Source organism: Camelus dromedarius, chromosome 35 (assembly GCF_036321535.1).
Source record: "Camelus dromedarius isolate mCamDro1 chromosome 35, mCamDro1.pat, whole genome shotgun sequence".
NCBI lineage: Eukaryota > Metazoa > Chordata > Mammalia > Artiodactyla > Camelidae > Camelus > Camelus dromedarius.
In genome coordinates, this window is record NC_087470.1 from 530,065 (window position 1) to 547,176 (window position 17,112).

General features: G+C 42.7%; 1 pseudogene; it reads left to right on the forward strand.

Moving 5' to 3' along the window:
* The window catches only part of LOC135319938 (trafficking protein particle complex subunit 9-like), a 51,601-nt pseudogene extending 36,299 nt beyond the window's left edge, over nt 1-15,302 (forward strand).
* Nucleotides 15,303-17,112: the final 1,810 nt, after the last annotated feature.

Sequence of the window (17,112 nt, forward strand, 5' to 3'; positions counted from 1 at the left end):
ACGGTGGCACACATTGCATTTAAGAGCTGGCCGGCTGCAAACTTGTGTATTGGACAGGTGGAATTCATAGGCAAGTGGTCAGGTGGATGGGAGAGAGATGGAGCCTAAGCCTGGGCCCACATTCCTGTTTAAATCACCATTTCCTCACCATACGGCCTTGGACTAGAATGTAACCTCTCTTAACCTGTTGGTGAATCTGTGAAATGGGCATGATAATATTCGTTTCTTCCTGGGATTGTTGTAAGTTCTAAAGAGTATTGTAGCACACATGAAGCACTTAACACACTGCCACTTAGCAGTGTTCACTGTGTGCAGCCGCCCTGCTTGGCGTGTGTCAGAGCCGTAAAGGCAGCATTTGTCTGTTGAGGATGCACTGGTAGCCCCTTGAATAGGTTGTGAATTTGGTGATTTCCTTTAATCTTGGTAACTTTGTGTGCCATGGGCAGTTATTTTCATGGACAGATGAGGAATCTCAGGGTAAAGAAGACTGTAATTTTCCCAAAGTCAGACCATAATTTTGGGTGCAGGGGCCTCGGTTCAGCATGGGCCCCAGGGCCTTCTGCCCTCTCCGTTCAGCACCAGAGCCAGATGTGTGGTCGGCTGTTTCCCAGCCCAGAATATCGGGCAGGCCGCAAGACACACCTGGCCCTGCGCTGCTTGAGCAAAAACTCTGGAGGAGAGGAAGTTACAAAAGGGATAAACATAAAAACAGACGACAGCAAACTGTGATCAGCACTGAGAAGGAAAGGAACACGCCTCGCAATGCAGAGCTGCGAGCTTTCCCGTCGGGGCTGCTCTGGGGAGGTTCATCTCAGCTAAACAAACTCTGCTGCTGCACCAAGGCAGGAAGGCAGGGAGCGTGTGGCCAGGTAGACAGGGCCTTGTTAATCATACTCATTCCCCATTAAGCTGCAGCTGTCACGGGCACTTACCTAGTAAACAGATGTCTTCCATAATCATCACGCACTTTTCTTGGTTGTTTTATTGCCCCACCTTTGAGATGAGGTCATTGAAGCTGGGGAGTTTGCTGCATGCCCGTGATCACCATGGAAATACCCCCACTGGTCTTTCAACCTAGACTGGTGTGGCTGTCATGTCCCAGCCCTGTGAATGTCATTGTGTTGCTTCTCCCAAGTGGCCCAAATGACTGACATTGATATTCTTAATTCGTAGGAAATTGTATGTGACAATAAGAGAAAAAGGTAGTAAAAATTGTTTGGAAAACTAGAAAAAAATCCAATTCTTCCCCAGCTGGGGGAGCGTACCCCGTGTCACTCACCCCACTCACTGCGTGTCACCTCCTCCCTGCCGACTCCGCGTTCAGAAGCCACTCTGAGCCTTTGAAGAACATTTTGCCTCATGACAATGTTGACTAGGACCTGCGACCTCTCTGTCCCTGGTTAACTCTCTCTTCAAAGCCATTTAAGTTTTATGCAGGCTCCTCCGCTCAGATGTAAGAATAGCCTCTTTCAACTTCTTGATGCGGCTCCTTAATGAAGATCTTGTGAAGGAAACTTAGTCAAAACCTGGGAGGTATGCACACAGTGACTGCAACCTCAGCACTTTATGAAGTTCAGAATCAGATTTGTGGGTGACTCAGGAAAGGCTTTTTTAAGGTAACAAGGGGAAAGTGAAAGGACACAGGCTGTGTGAGACTGAAACATCTCGGTCCCAGCCAGCAAGGCACCTGCGTTCAGGATGGTGTGTGGGGAGTGCAGAGTTCTCACAAAGAAAGAAGTGTTGGGATGGGAGGGAGGACAGTTAGGTACTTTACTGTGGAGGGAAAAAGTGGGTTGTACATTTCCTGGTTGAACAAGAGGATTCTGACATGATGTGCTTGTATTTTGGAGAGAAGGGTTTTGTGGGGACAGGCCTAGGGAGAACGCTCTGTGGCTGGGAAGTCAGCACAACAGAGAAACACAGAGAACCTGGCAGACCCCAAGGCCCCTGCTGGGGAAGAGGCTGTCCGCCAATTCGAGCCCTGGGGGCTGCTTTTGTCCCTTAGCTGGGGCCTCAGAGCTCCATTCACAACCCTGTCCTGTTGATACAAGAAAAAAAAGGTGCGGCATGAGAAGGGCTGTGTCCCAGGCTTTTGTTGAGCCCCTGGGATGTGCCCCGCTGGATGTTGTTCCTTGGCTTCATGCAGTAAAGGATTCAAGAGCAAGCCAGTGTTGAGTAAAGGTAGATTTACTCAGAGAGATTCATTGAAAGGCAAGAGAAAGGCCACGAGTTGCGGGGGTTGGATGATCATATTAAAAGAAAGTTCACACTCCACAGACTGAGTGTGGGCCTTCTCCTAAGAGGGAGAGAGAGTGGTGACCTCGAGGAGGCGCTGTGTTGCTGGTTTTCATGGGCTTGGTGGTTTCATTTGCTAATATGTAGAAGGACCAGCCTAAGGGCAAGGGGCTGGGATTCCCAGGGAGTTGGCCATTTCCCACCCTTTGACCTTTTGTGGCTAGCCTTGGGACTGCCATGGTGCCTGGGGCATGTTATTCACCATGTTACTATTACAATGGGTGTATAATGAAGCTCAAGCTCTGCTAGAAGTTAAATCTCTTCATCCTGAGCCTCAAGGCCTACTGGGGGTTGAATCCTTCACCATTTTGATGTTAATTGCTGTGGCCTTCCTTGAATGGCTGTGCCCTGCCCCCTTCCATCCTGTCTCACTGTGATGACACAGAGAGAGCAAAGGCCGGGCCCTGCCTATTCTCCTGCATTTAACAGCGGGAGGTGTGGGGTGGTCTTATGATGACTCTGAGTGGTGAAAAGGATGTTTCAGATTTTCCCACGTGAGACATGGGGACCTGCCAGCAGCCATCACAGATTTATCTCACGGGCATTATCGCTTGTGTTGTTACGGAAACAACAGGCCAGCCAAGAAACAAGCACTGAGATTTATTACGCAGGCGGGCTCAGAGGGGCTTCTGTTCCGAAGCTCTGAGCACCTCCAAGATCTGCACATGAGGTTCTATAGGGTTAATTACACGTAAGGGGCTATTAGCCAATAAGGCTCAAACAACAAAAAGCAAGGAATCAGTACACTGAAACTTATGAATTTGGAACAGATCACGTTACTGATAATTGTTGACCTTGGATTTACGAGTTAGCTTATTAGCCCAGTAAACTGACACTAAACTTCAGATTTACGAGTTATCCCAGCAAAACTTAGATCAGTAAACCGACACTTATCACACTTAGATTTGTGAGTTAGCTCGTTAGCCCAGCTGGGCTTTTCCTTCACAGTGTCACTCATCTTTTCTATATTTCTGTTTTTTTTTTTTTAAGTATTTAATCCAAATTTAATATCAGGGCTTTTTGGAAAGAAATTTCTCTTTTTCTTTTCTTTGGGGCTCTTTTGGGGGGGTAGGTAATTAGGTGTATTTATCTGTTAGTGGAGGCCCTGGGGCTAGAACCCGGGACCCCGTGCACGCTAAGCACACCCTCTACCACCCCCCTATGATCTTTTCTTTTTGCTTTAGCTGCCAAGAATCTTACAGCTGAATTTCTAGTCGGCCTTTAACACTTGCCCTGACTCCAGGGAATCCATTTTTATGACTTTACCTCCCCCTGGTTTCATTTAAGTATTGAATCTCCAATTTCCCTTCACTCTCAATTTTGCCTTTTTGTTGTTATGGTTGTTAAAGTGTGTTTAAAAAAATTGTTTAATTTCTCTTTTAGCAGGAGGCAGAAAGTAAATAAATATGTAAACAAACGTCACACTTAAATGTTTTTATACATTCTAAGCTGTTTAGTAGTTACTTAAAAACCGAATTGAATATTAAAGTGATAACATTTTTAAATTATTTTTTAATTTTTTACAAAGATATAGCTGATTTAAAATATGATATGTTTCAGGTGTACAATAGATGCTCCATTTATAGTTACTGTAAACATTGGCTGTATTCCCTGTGTTGTAAGATACATCCCTGTAGCGTGTTTACATTACATGCTGCAGTTTGTATAAGAAAGTTGGGTAACGCAGAGTCTGGGGCATGGCTGTGTCTGACACAGGGTCACGCTCACCCTGCCTGTCAGAGCCCAGGCCCTCACTCCTGTCTGCAGGGCAGCGAGTGGAGGCAGCCCTCATCAGCGCTGGCACCACCCTCTGAGCGGCAGTGACAGCAGTGTCTGTGTGTGGACGTGCAAAGTGTTGTTCCCGGAGCTTTACATGCATTTCTGCATTTAATAATTAAAGCCCTCCTGTGAGGAAGCGCTTTATGATTTTAAAGAATAATACATTTTATTTTGATATTGATAGACTTCAAACCTCCGGAAAATTTACAGAAGTAGTACAGTAAACTCTTAGATACAGTTCACCTTAAAGGGCACTATTTGTCCTTTTGTGTCTGGCTTATTTTAGCATAAAATTTCAAGGTTCATCCATATTGTAGCCTGAATCAGTACTTTATTCTTTTGGTTTCATAATATCCTCTTTCTTTTTTTTTCGTTTTTGGTCTATTTAAAAATATTTTCATTGAAGTCTAGTCAGTTTATAATGTTGTGTCAGTTTCTTGTGTACGGCACAATTCAGTTAAATAGGAACATAACTGTATTCATTTTCATATTCTTTTTAAACATGTTACTATAAGATATTAAATATATTTTCCTGTGCTATACAGTATAAACTTGCTGTTTATTCTATACATAGTCAGTATCTGCAAATCTTGAACTCCTAATTTATTCCTTCCCACACCCTCTCCCCTCTGGTAACCATAGTTTGGTTTCTATGTCTCTGTGTCTGTTTCTGTTCTGTAGATAAGTTTATCTTTTTGTGTCTTTGTTTTTTTATTTTTTATTTATTTATTTATTTATTTATATATTTTAGATTCCACATGTGAGAGATCTCATATGGTATTTTTCTTTCTCTTTCTGGCTTACTTTTCTTAGAATGACATTCTCCAGGTCCATTCATGTTGCTGCAAATGGCATTATTTTATTATTATTTTATGGCTGAATAGTAGTCTATTGGAGAAATATACTACAGTCTCTTTATCCAGTCATCTTTCAGTGGACATTTAGGTTGTTTCCATGTCTTGCTATTGTAAATAGTGATGCTGTGAACATTGGGGTGTAGGTGTCTTTTTGAATTAAGGATCCTTCTGGATATATGTCCAGGAGTGGGATTGCTGGGTCATATGGGAGGTCAATTTTTTGTCTTTTGAGGAACCTGTATACAGTTTTCCACAATGGCTCCACCAAACTGCATTCCCACCACAGTGTAGGAGGGTTCCCAATTCTCTGCAGCCTCTCCAGCATTTACTGTCTGTGAACTTCTGAATGATGGCTATTCTGACTGGTGAGAGGTGAGACTTGATTGCAGTTTTGATTTGCATTTCTCTGATAATGATATTGAGCACTTTTTTCATGTGCCTATTGGCCATTTGTATGTCTTCATTGGAGAAATGTTTCTTTAGGACTTCTGCCCATTTTTGAATTGAATTGTTTGTTTTTCTTTCTTATGAAGTGTAAAAGCTGTTTACATATTCTGGGAATTAAGCCCTTGTCAGTTTCATTTCTTGCAACTATTTTCTCCCATTCCATAGATTGTCTTTTTGTTTTGCTTTTTGTTTCCTTTTATTTGCAAAAGCTTGTAAGTTTAATTAGATCCCACTTGTATTATTTTGCTTGTATTTCTATTGCTTGAGTAGACTGCTCTAGGAGAACATTGTTGAGATATATGTCAGATGTTTTGCCTGTGTTTTCTTCTAAGAGGTTTATAGTGTCTTGTCTACATGTTTAAGTCTTTAAGCCATTTTGAATTTATTTTTGTGTATGCTGTGAGGGAGTAGTCTAACTTCATTGATTTACATGCAGCTGTCCAGTTTTCCCTACACCATTTGCTGAAGAGGCTATCTTTACTCCATTGTATGTTCTCACCTCCTTTGTCAAAGATTCAATGACCAAAAGTTTGTGGGACTATTCTTGGTAATTTTGTTTATCCGTTCATTGATGGATGGATATTGTTTGTAACCTTTGGCTACTCTGAATGATACTGCCATGAATATTGATGTGCAAGTTTTTGTGAGAATATATTTTCATTCTGTTGGCTGTACAGTTGGCCCGCCATATCAGTAGTTTCCACTTCATGGATCCAGATGGCTGATTGTAAAGGGACTCGAACATCCTTGGATTATGGTATCCAGGGTGGGGGTTTCCTGAAACGAACCCCCCGAGGATACTGAGGGATGACTCTATATGTAGGAGTGGAATTGCTGTGTCATATAACTCTAACCTTTTGAGGAAACACCAGGCTTTTCCAAAGAAGCTGCACCATTGCCCCTTTCCAACGGCTGCGTATTGAGGGTTCCCATTTCTCTGCCTCCTGACTGACACTTGTTACTGTCCATGTTTTGATTATAACCATCCTAGTGAGTGCAAAATCAGATCTCATTTTGATGTTGATTTCGCTAGTGATGCTGAACATCTTTTCATATGCTTATTGGCCAATTGTGTATCTATTTAAATACTTGGCATATTTAAAAATTGGGTCGATTTTCTTTGTATTGGTCAATTGTAAGCATTTGTTTTATATCCTGGATACTAGTCTCTTATTAGATATATGCTTTGCAAAATTTTTCTCCTATTCTGCAGATTGTCGTTTCACTTTACTTTTTTTAAACATTAAAACAATTTCTTTATAGGGGAGGTAATTAAATTTATTCATTTTATTTTTCTTGCTAAGCACGCACTCTATCACTTGAGCTACCCCCTTCCTCTTTCATTTCACTTTCTTGATGATGTCCTTTCTAACAAATGGTTTTAATTTTGATGAAGTCCATTTTATCTTTCTTTTTTTTCACTTGTGCTCTTGGTATTGTATCTAGGAAGCCATAGCCTATCCTAGGACCACAAAGATTTAAACTATGTCTTCTTTTAGAAAATTTATACATTTAGTTTTTACGTTTCTGTCTGTGATCCATTTTGAATTAATATTTTATTTGTTATATAAAATACGGGGGTCCAGATTCCAGATTCATTCATTTGCCTTCAGATACCCAGGTGTCTCTGCACCATTGGTTGAATAGACTATTCTTTCAATGGAGTGTTGTTGGCACATTTCTGGAAAAATGACTGTAAATGTAAGTTTCCCCCCTGGATTTTTTATTGTGTCTCATAGATTTTTGCATCCAAACTTATGCCAGCACCATAATGGCTTGAGTACTATAGATTTGTAGTAACCTTTGAGTGAGTCCTCCAACTTTGCTCTTCTTTTTCAAGATTGTTTTGGCTGTCCTGGGCCCCTTGCACTTCCATATGAATTTTGGCATCAGTTTTTCAATTTTTGCAAAGAAGTCATCTGGAATATTGATAGGGATTCCATTAAATTTGTAGATCACTTTGGGGAGTCTTAACATTTTTAACAATATTGTCTACCATTCCATGAACATGGGATGCCTTCCACGTATGTAGATCTTTTAATTTTTTTTTGGTGATACTTCAAAATGTTCAATGTGCAAATCTTGTAAAATTTTGTTAAATGTATCTCTCATTTTATTTTTAATGCTGTTGTAATTGGAAAGGCTGAGCTTCCTAAGGGTGGGACTATATGTCAATTTATTTATTTCTAGGATTCTTACACAGCAAATACCTTAGATTTATATTTGCTACATAAATCTATCCAGAATTCTTCCCACCCCCGTGTCATAAGAAACCAAGACCCAGGTTAAGCTACCTGAACACCTATGTGGAAGTGAGGATTGAGACCCTTGGGTGGGGCTTTGTGCAGATTAAACTGAAAGCTTATTCATTATGGCTTCATCTTAATTTCTTTTAAACAATCCTTTCAGTGTATATAGTCAGATACATTAAGAACATGCCCTTTTGATGTGTGGAGGAGCTAAGACTATAATTTTCAAATAATTTCTAGTGAGAGTGTTGTACTTGAAACCTAATTTGCATCAATCTTTGAAGATTTATGTTTCAGGAGCTTTGACTATATAATACCTGTCTTTATTCAATAACTACAACTAAATGCTCAAACAACATGTAAGAGTTTGAGCAAACTGCCCCCGCCCCATAGTGCTAGTTGGCTGCAGCTGTAACTGGAGTCAAGGCTTACCTATCCCAGTACACTAGGGCTGATCTGCTCAAAGGGGTTCGTCCAATAGTTTGTCAGTAGTATTTTGGACAAAGCCATAAAGCATTGATTTAAGGTTGCTGGAATGGAATCTATTTTATTAATATTAAGTAAACACATATTGAGTGCTTACTGTATGTTGGGAATTGTCCCTCAGCTTCACATGAATATTATTTTGCTTAAAATCCCTCATATTTCCTTGTTATTCACACTTTACAGATAAGGAGACTGAGGATTAGGTCTTCTCTCTTTTGGGGGGAGCTCATTATCAATGATGGGAAGTTGTAAGGAAAAAGATATTGATTCATCCAGAGAAAACATTTTTCTGAGGGTCAGCACTGAAGAGGGTGATCATTGTTTGAGTGAGACGAGCCCCGGGTTGTACGGAGTCAGCATCCCTGTCCTGGACACGGCACGTGTAGCGCTGCGTGGTGGGTGAGGCAGCGCGGCCGCGCAGGGAACGCGGATGCCGGGCCGTTGGGCTGTGCTCAGGCCCGGTGTGGCTTTCTCCTAAGGGAAGTGGAACGTCATTGTCAGATTTTAATAGGGGAGTGGGGTGCTCTCGTAGATCACTTTTGTCTTGTAGAATGCTTAGAAACATTTAGAAGGCTCGGCAGGAGGTGATGTGATAAGTCAGAGTAGGGTGGCTGTGAGGTGTAGCAGTGTTCAATTTTCAAGTGATTTTCAGTCCCAGGTTTGTGGCTCAGTAGCCGTGTCACTTTGGATGACACACTCAAGGAAGTGAAACAATTTATCTTATTAATTGAAGCAGTGATATACCGACTTCCCAGGACTGCTGTGGAGATCCAGTGAGATAACGTGTGCACAGTGTGCAGCGTGGTCCCCAGCACAGAGTCAGTGCTGAGGGAGTGCCAGTGAGAACCTGGTAGGTGAGGTGTGGGTGGTGGGACTCCATGACTGAGGAAATTGGGCCCTGAAGGAGGGGTCCAGTCACATCTGTGAGTGATGGGCCTGAGCTGGGAGAGGCAGAGACCTTGACCCCGACCAGGGGCCCTGGGCAGGACAGTTATTGGAGGAGAACCGTGAAGTCAGCTCTTTGCAGGTGGAGTTGGAGGTGCCCTTGAAACATCTAAGTGCAGTGCCACAATCACAGAGGAGGTCTGGGCCTGGGCTGTGCATTTTCCTATAATCTCAATCCCTGAGGACGCCGAGGTATTGATCATTGAACGTGAAGACATACTTACAGGACAAGTGAATAGTAGTATCATCTCTGTCATCAAAGCTCACGTCTCTTTATTCATCACTCACTTTGCTTATTGGGTACTTACAGAGCTCACTTCATCGTCCTCACCTGGGCTCAGGCTCCACAGAAAAGATTTTGTGAGTCTCCCTCTTTTCCAGAAGAAAACACATATAGCTGGTAGACTTCTCTACCTCGCCAGACTTAGAATTTTAGTTTGTTGATTTAATTCTGTTTTCTGTTGGCCGTCTCCTGACAGGAGAGACATTTTACCTCATGATCAGGTTTCAATTAGCTGTTACTGAGAATTGCTGATCTGATCCATAGTGTATGTTTTCTATTAACTTTGTAGAGTACTTATCATTTTTCTGTCTTTGCCCTTTAATTTTGTTTCCTCTTCAAAGTTCTATCCTATTTGGGGCCTTATTTTATTTTTTAATTAAAAAATGTCTGTTAGCAGTTAAGAAAACAAAAGCAAAGAAAAAATCCACATGATAGCTAAATTTAGAAAATATCTATTGTGTTTTCTGTCTCGGCAATGGAGGGTTTAGAAACTCTTGAAAACCTTCATTACATAAGTTCCTTAAAATGCTGATTAAGAAATAAGACCTTCCTTCCTCATCTTTCAAGCTGCACAGCTAATTGTCAAGAAAGTGAGGGGAAACCCTCAGAAGCCAAGTCAAACCAGAAAGCAGGGATTCTGGGAGATATGCGAGCCTTAGAAGCCCTGGGGGGCCAGTTGGCTCCTGAACTGAGTTTCAGTTGCCTTGACAGGAGGGCAGGAGGTGAGCCCCAGGCCTCTCACACTGGGAGTTGGATGGCTGTTCTTATGTAAGGCCAAGCACATCCTGAGAATCCTGCTTTATAAAAGGGTGAATTAGAAAGAAAAGTAAAAAAGCATTCCTCAAGGCAAGGAAGTAAGGAAAGTCAAATTTTTGGAAGCGGGGAAAAATAACATATCCAATGTAAGTATTTAGTTTAAATCTGTTCTGGCATGAGAGTGACAACAAACTCCTGGCAGAAAATCACAGCTCCTCCCGGAAAGAGAAGTAGTGTTTTGAATGAATCAGTGGGCAGCCATTCCGAAAAAGGTCTCCAGAGTCTTCTGGATTCAAGATACTGGACCCAAACACCTCCCTTCCATGGTCTCATTTAAATAACCAGAAAGGTTTTAAAGGAAAGAAGCCATAATCATAGTTCTATTTATTGACATTAATATATGCTAGGAATTCAGAGGTGACTATGGAGTTGTCTCCTCTTTTATGGACCTTACTTTCTATTTGACATAGTTGGGGAACTTGGTGGAGGGTGGTGTTAGTCTGTTGCAATTAGCCAGGAGAGGAGATTAAGAAAACAGTGAAGGGTGGGTGACATTTTTAGCTGAGGACAGTCCTGTTCAGTTGGTTTGTAATTGCAGACTCGTTGAGTTGTCACTAGAGGGAATTGATCTTATGGAATTTGGACTTAACTCAGGCCTCTTCAGAATGGACAAGTGAACCTGGAGAAAGACAGTCAAATCTGTGCAGACATTAAAGTCCATGTGAACGTGGTGTATCCCTGAGCCAAAGATAGGACAAGTAGGAAGCACTTCTTGAGGACAGAGGAGTGGCTTTTAAGGTTCTCCAAGAATGAATCCCAGGGAACCGGGATGGCCAGTTGTCAAACTGTGACTTTGCTCTTTGGACGGTGTACCCACCGAGGTTATTGGCCGTTTATAGGTTTCCATTTCTCTTTAATGCATGACAGGTGATGAGGACGTGAGCATACACTTTTGACACCTTGTCGAAGTGACTGGGTACCTGCCTAGAAGCGCAGGCACAGCTATGGCTGCGTCATACATCTTGCCGCCCATCCCGCTCTCCGGCTCCGTGATCACGGCAGAGTGATTCCTTGATGACCTGTCCGTCTCCTCTGTGACATCGTAACCCAACAAAATACCGGAGCGTATTAGCTTGGCTTTGTTCTTTTCCATCCTTCCCTTCGAATGATGATGACTGATAATGGACCCAGTTACGTTTGCAGATGATTTACACGTAGGGCTTTCAGTACAAACCTTGTAATACCCACTGTGTGATCTAGAGAAGAAAGTTACATTCTTTCCAAATTGTTTTGATGCACTTATATGGGAAAATGATGTACGTTTGAATATGTATTTCCTCTATGAATCATCATGGCTCGAGATGAATATTTGTAGACATGGAATGAGTTTTCTGTATTTGAACTGTATGGTCCCCTACATTCTCCCCAGCTTTTTAAAGTCATCACTGGAGTGCTACTTCCAGAGTGTCCCAAAGCATCCACCGCTGCCTGTTCTTCGGACACTGTGAGTTTCCAAGTTGGAGAAGGCTGCTCGCTGTTGAGGCATTCTCTGGCACATCTCTGGCTGGCTGATGTGAACTTAGCACACAAGACTTGGCAGACAGTATCTAACCATGGTCACGTCCATTTCTGGAACACTCATGGAGGATTTTACACCTATGCTAGTGGCATACGTTATTTCATTTAGTTTTCCCAACAATCATAATTAGATTTTCTCACCTGTATTAATAAGGAAACTGTCAAAGCGAGTGACGTGCAGACTTTGGACTGGAACACGGGTCTTTCTGATCCCTGTCTCTGTTCCCTCCCCAGCCTATCCTTCCAAATGGCCAGGAGACTCTTCCTCAGTCTTGAGTTTCCTGCTGATGTTACCACTCTCTTTGTTTCTGGAGAGGAAAGCAAGTCTAAACTTACTTTCCAGTTGGAAATGGAATGGAGAGTTAACGTTGGAAGCCGGGAGAGTCTGTCCTGTGATGAAGTGGTCTCCGAGCCACTTCCACTGGGACGTCACGTCACTGTCTGGGCCCCTTGCACAGCCTGTGCAAAGGTGATAAGCCAGATGTGCCGAGCAGTCCTCCCGGACAGGGCAGTGTGTTGGAAATGAGTTTGGGGATTTGGTTTCATTACATAGGTTCCTGAGGGCCTTGGCCTGGCACTTCCAGTGGGACCACTCCCTGCCCCACAGACTCGTGCTCTGGGCCCGTGCAGACCTGACGTGGCCTCAGCCAGAGGCTCAGGGCCCGTGGTGATGAGGAGCATTTTAGTCCAGGGTCTGCCGGAGGCTCTGACACTTCTGGGCCGTGGGAATTTGTCCAGGATGATAATAATTCCTCCCCGAGTTTCAGATTTCCTTGCCTGTGAGCCGGGGTAGTAATAGTTTCTGAAATGATTGTAATGATTCAGTAACGGGCACAGCGTGTGCTGGCAGGTAGCTGGTGTTTAAGGAGCAGAAGTCGCAGACACTCTGTCAGCCTCTCACTGTGTGCTCTGTGCTTTGAGAGGTTGTGTGTTTGGTGAAAGTCCCGCCCAAACCCTAGGGTCTAGATGAACTGTTGTTCCTTTACTTTCCCTTCCTTTTCCTCTTTCCCATCTCTGTGTCCCATGTTTAGGTAGCAGATTCCTCTGTTTCAGGGAATACGGACCTTTCTAGTAAAAGGAGAGGCGGAACTCGGAAAGGTGGGGCCCAGAGGGGGTCTGGAGCGTCTGCACAGCGCTGCGTCCCTGCATTTCTGCATCCGGTCCCATCAGTGCATGAAGTCATCCTTCCTCTTCCTTCCTGTGTCGTTGGGTCTCTGTTTTAAGGGAAAATTTTTTACGGGTCTTTTTTTAATTACATGTTTCGTTCAGATGCTTGTTGCTTTTCTCCCTGTGCTTCAGCATTCCTAGGAGAGAATTCAGCAGTGCAGCATCCTCTCCGAGCTCTATGATTTGATCGGCTTCCACCGCAAGACCGCCTTCTTCAAGCGGGTGGCCCCCGTGCAGCGCGCGGCCCCCGGCATCCCGGAGCCTGGCGGGAAGGCCTGCTACCGACTCCTTCTGCAGACGCTTCCTGGCTACAGTCTGTCGCTGGATCTGCAGGACTTCAGCAAAGGTGTTGGAACTAAAACATTGCTTCAGTCCCATTAACCATGCCTGGTTTGGGCCCTGCTTTCCTGTCTCATCAGGGTGAATTCTGATTCGTTTAGAACAGGGCTCAGCAGACTTTTTCTGTCAAGGGCTTGGGAGTAAGTATTTCAGGGTCTGCAAACCTCCTGATCTCTGGTGCAGCTGCTCAGCTCTGCTGTTCAGACGCCAGAGCAGCCGGACATTCCACACACCCACAGAGCATTATTAATTGTGGTGGCTGGGGCTGGATTCGGTGTATGAACTGCAGTTTGTCCCCACAGCCTCCTCACTATTGACGCCTGCACCAGAGCGTGCATTTGCGACACTGGGTGAACCTGCACTGACACGTCATCATCACCCAGAGCCCAGACTTGACACTAGGATTTACACTTGGTGGTGTGCACTCTGTGGGTTTGGACAGATGTGCAATGACATGTATCCACCGTCACAGCATCATACAGAGTAGTCTGTCTTAGTGACCTTAAAATGCTCCGTGCTGCACCTCATTCATTGCTCCTTCCCCTCTAGCCTCTGACAGCCACTGATCTTTTAGTCTCTGTGGTTTTCCCTTTCCCAGAACACCATACAGTTGGAATCAGACAGTTGCGGAACCTTCCCAGATTGGCTTCTTTCACTTAGTAATAAGCATTTAAGGTTCCTCCATGTCTTTCCATGCCTTGATAACTCATTTCATTTTAGCACCAAATAATAGTCCATTTTCTGGCTGGACCAAAGTTTATCCATTCACCTACTGAAGAACAGCTTAGTTGCTTCTGAGTTCTGGTGATTATGAATAAAGCTGCTATTAACATCTGTATGCAGTTTTGTGTGTGGACATAAGTTTCCATTTCGTCGAGTAAACACCAAGGAACACAGTAGCCGGATCATATGTTAGGAGTACGTTTAGTTTTGTAAAAAATTGCCAGACCGTCTTCCAAAGTATCTGGGCCCTTTTACATTCCCACCAGCAATGCATGAGAATTCCTGACGCTCCACATCCTCACCAGCATTCGGTGCTGTCAGTGTTCTGCGTTTTGGCAGTTCTGACAGGTGTGCAGTGGTACCTCGCTGTTTCAGTCTGCAGCCCCTTGGTGACAGATGCTGTGGAGCATCTTTCCATAGACTTCTTTGGCATCTAGATTTCTTCTTTGATGAGGTGTGTGTTCAGGCATTTTGCTCATTTTCTCATCAGGTTGTTCATCCTTCTTGTTGAGTTTAAAGAGATTTTGGTGTATTCTGGATATCAGCCCTTTATCAGTGTGTCCCTGCCCTTCACCTGCAGCACCGGAGTTGTCCTTTTGGTCTCAGTGGAGTGTCAGCCCTTCAAAGAGGTTCCCTGTCTTCCCTCAGCCTAAATACTGTCCTTGTATTTTTCACTTTCATTGACTCATTTTGTTCTTTTTAAATAGCATTTCCCATAATTTGTAAGTACATTAAAAAAAAAAGGGCAATGATTGAACACTGCCTCCCCCACCAGGCTGTGTGCCCTGTGAGAGCAGAGGCCCTGTCCCCACTCACCATTTCCCATGACAGCACATGGCACATGTCCATGTAAAAGTGTGTAACGTGGGGCCAAACCTGATGAGCAGCTATTATGACATGTGTTGGCTTCCATTTATTGAGTAGACTTTGTTTCTGATCTTAATTATTAAATCACATGAATGAAACTTGTTTGTTTTGAAAAATAAAACAACAAAGCACACCTCCATTTGATTGGTACTTTCTACTTAGCCTTCTGACCCAGGAGGAGATGTTCACCATCATTTTGTGGAGGTGGGTGGGGAGGTAAAGTAAGAGAGTGAGATCAAATAAAGTAAAAATGATAACTATCAGTTGGCTTTATTTTCACTAAGACATAAAAGTTACTTTAAACCCTATCTCAGCTGTTGTTCTGTTGTTTTAAACATTTCTCATAGAATTAAATGGAAGCCCACTAAACCCTGAAAGGGAAATTGTGTGCTCAGGTCCTGAAAAGTGTTTGTGTCTATTTCTTGAAATGCACATTTTCCCTGCTGGTTACAGAAAGTCGAGGCGGGAACACAGCCGTGCACTGTGTGTCTGCCGGCTTCACGGGCTGCTCACTGTCATTTTCATTTTCTTGTGTTGCAGTTTATGAAGGTTTTCCATGAGATATATTGCTCAGCCTTTTCCTGAATGAAGGATTGAATTTTCCACAGGAAATCTTATGAAAGAGAGTGACAAGGCACATGGGTTTCCCAAAAAGGAATACTTGATGTAATAAACTCTCACTATGGTGAACTTTTTTAATACAAGCCAGTTGAAAATTTTATCACTAGGTCATAGGCCACAAATCTGTCTTAAGAATAAAAAGATTCAAATTTTATAGAAGAAGCAGTTTGAATCAAGTAGAAATTATGATTTGTACACTAGTTGGTGTTAGAAATTATACTCAGTCTTCTCATAATTGCCTGTGGTAGGAACTGGATTATTATTTATTTATTAAAAAAAAAACCCACTAGGTGCTATTTGCCCCATTCTTGATGCAGCAGTGCTGAGGTTAGTTAAGTTGGGCCATTTAGGATTGTTAGCTAGGTTTTCCGGACATTGATTTCAGCCTCTTTATCTTTTTTACAATCTCTTCTTTTGTATCGGCCTTTGGTCTTTTGACAACGTGGAAATACTGCACGGATCTGCCTTTCCCTTTTTTCTTGTCTTTGTGGGAAAAGATTTCTGAAAGACAAACTACTAGGATATTAAGGATTTTGTGTGGGGTAAGTTTGTTCAGTTCTAAGGATTTCAATTAATACGTATTAATACTTGCTATTCAGCTAATGACAGTAAAATTATAAACTAACTTAAGTATACATCAGTAAGTATAGTACAATCAGCCCATCACCCAGATTAAGGAATTCACAAACTTTTCCATATTTCCTTTATTCAGACCTTTGTTCTTTTATTTGTCCTTTGTTGAAGTATTTGACAGCAAATCCAAGAAGACATGTCATTTTACCCTATGTGCTCAAGTAGGCAAGTCTGAAAAATGAGGGCCTTTTTTTGATCAGGTTTTTCCATTTGACCCATGTGCTCATTAAGTACCAGCTTTATCAGGCATCTCACTAGGCATTAGGGATCCTTGGGGCAATGAGACAGTCCTGGCTCCCAAGGAAGTTAAGGGCTGATGGAAGAAAGCAACACAGGAGCTTGGGTGCCTCACTTAAGGTCCCTACTGGATGACACCAATTGGACAAAATTTGTGCACAATACAGTAGGATTCACAAAAGGGACTGGTCAGACTTGTAGGGCAGGCCGTGAGAGAGGCGGTCAGCAGGGCTACAAGAGGAGGACTCATTTGATCAGAATCTGAAATCCTTTCTGCCAACCTTTCAACCAAGCCCCCAGGGCCCATCACAAACAACCCTGTGCTGTAACTGTTTTTGATTCCAGTTACCACATCTCCTTCAGGAAGGATTTTAAGGTGGAAAATATTTAAAATCCGTAATTGTTGCCAGAAGGGACATAGAACAAGGAACATGTAAACAACACAAATGTCCATCAGCACATGACTGGATAAAGACGAGGTGATACATATATACAATGGAATACTACTCAGCCATAAAAGATGCCATTTGCAGCAACATGGATGGACCTGAAGACTGTCATTCTAAGTGAAGTGGGGTGGAAAGAGAAAGAAAAATGCCATATGACTTCATTTATGGGGAATCTAAAATTAATAGCAATAATAATAAGACCACAAATGAACTAAATATTGTTTTGATTTCTTGAATATATGCAAGCACATCTGACTGTCCTTTGTGATTGGATTACCATAATCTGTTTATTCTTTTGTAGATGTCCTTATTCCTCTGGTAACTAATTTTAAAAATCTAAAGCTCTAATCTGTTCTTAGAAACAATAATTAGTACATATATGTAAACTAAAAAATGCAGTA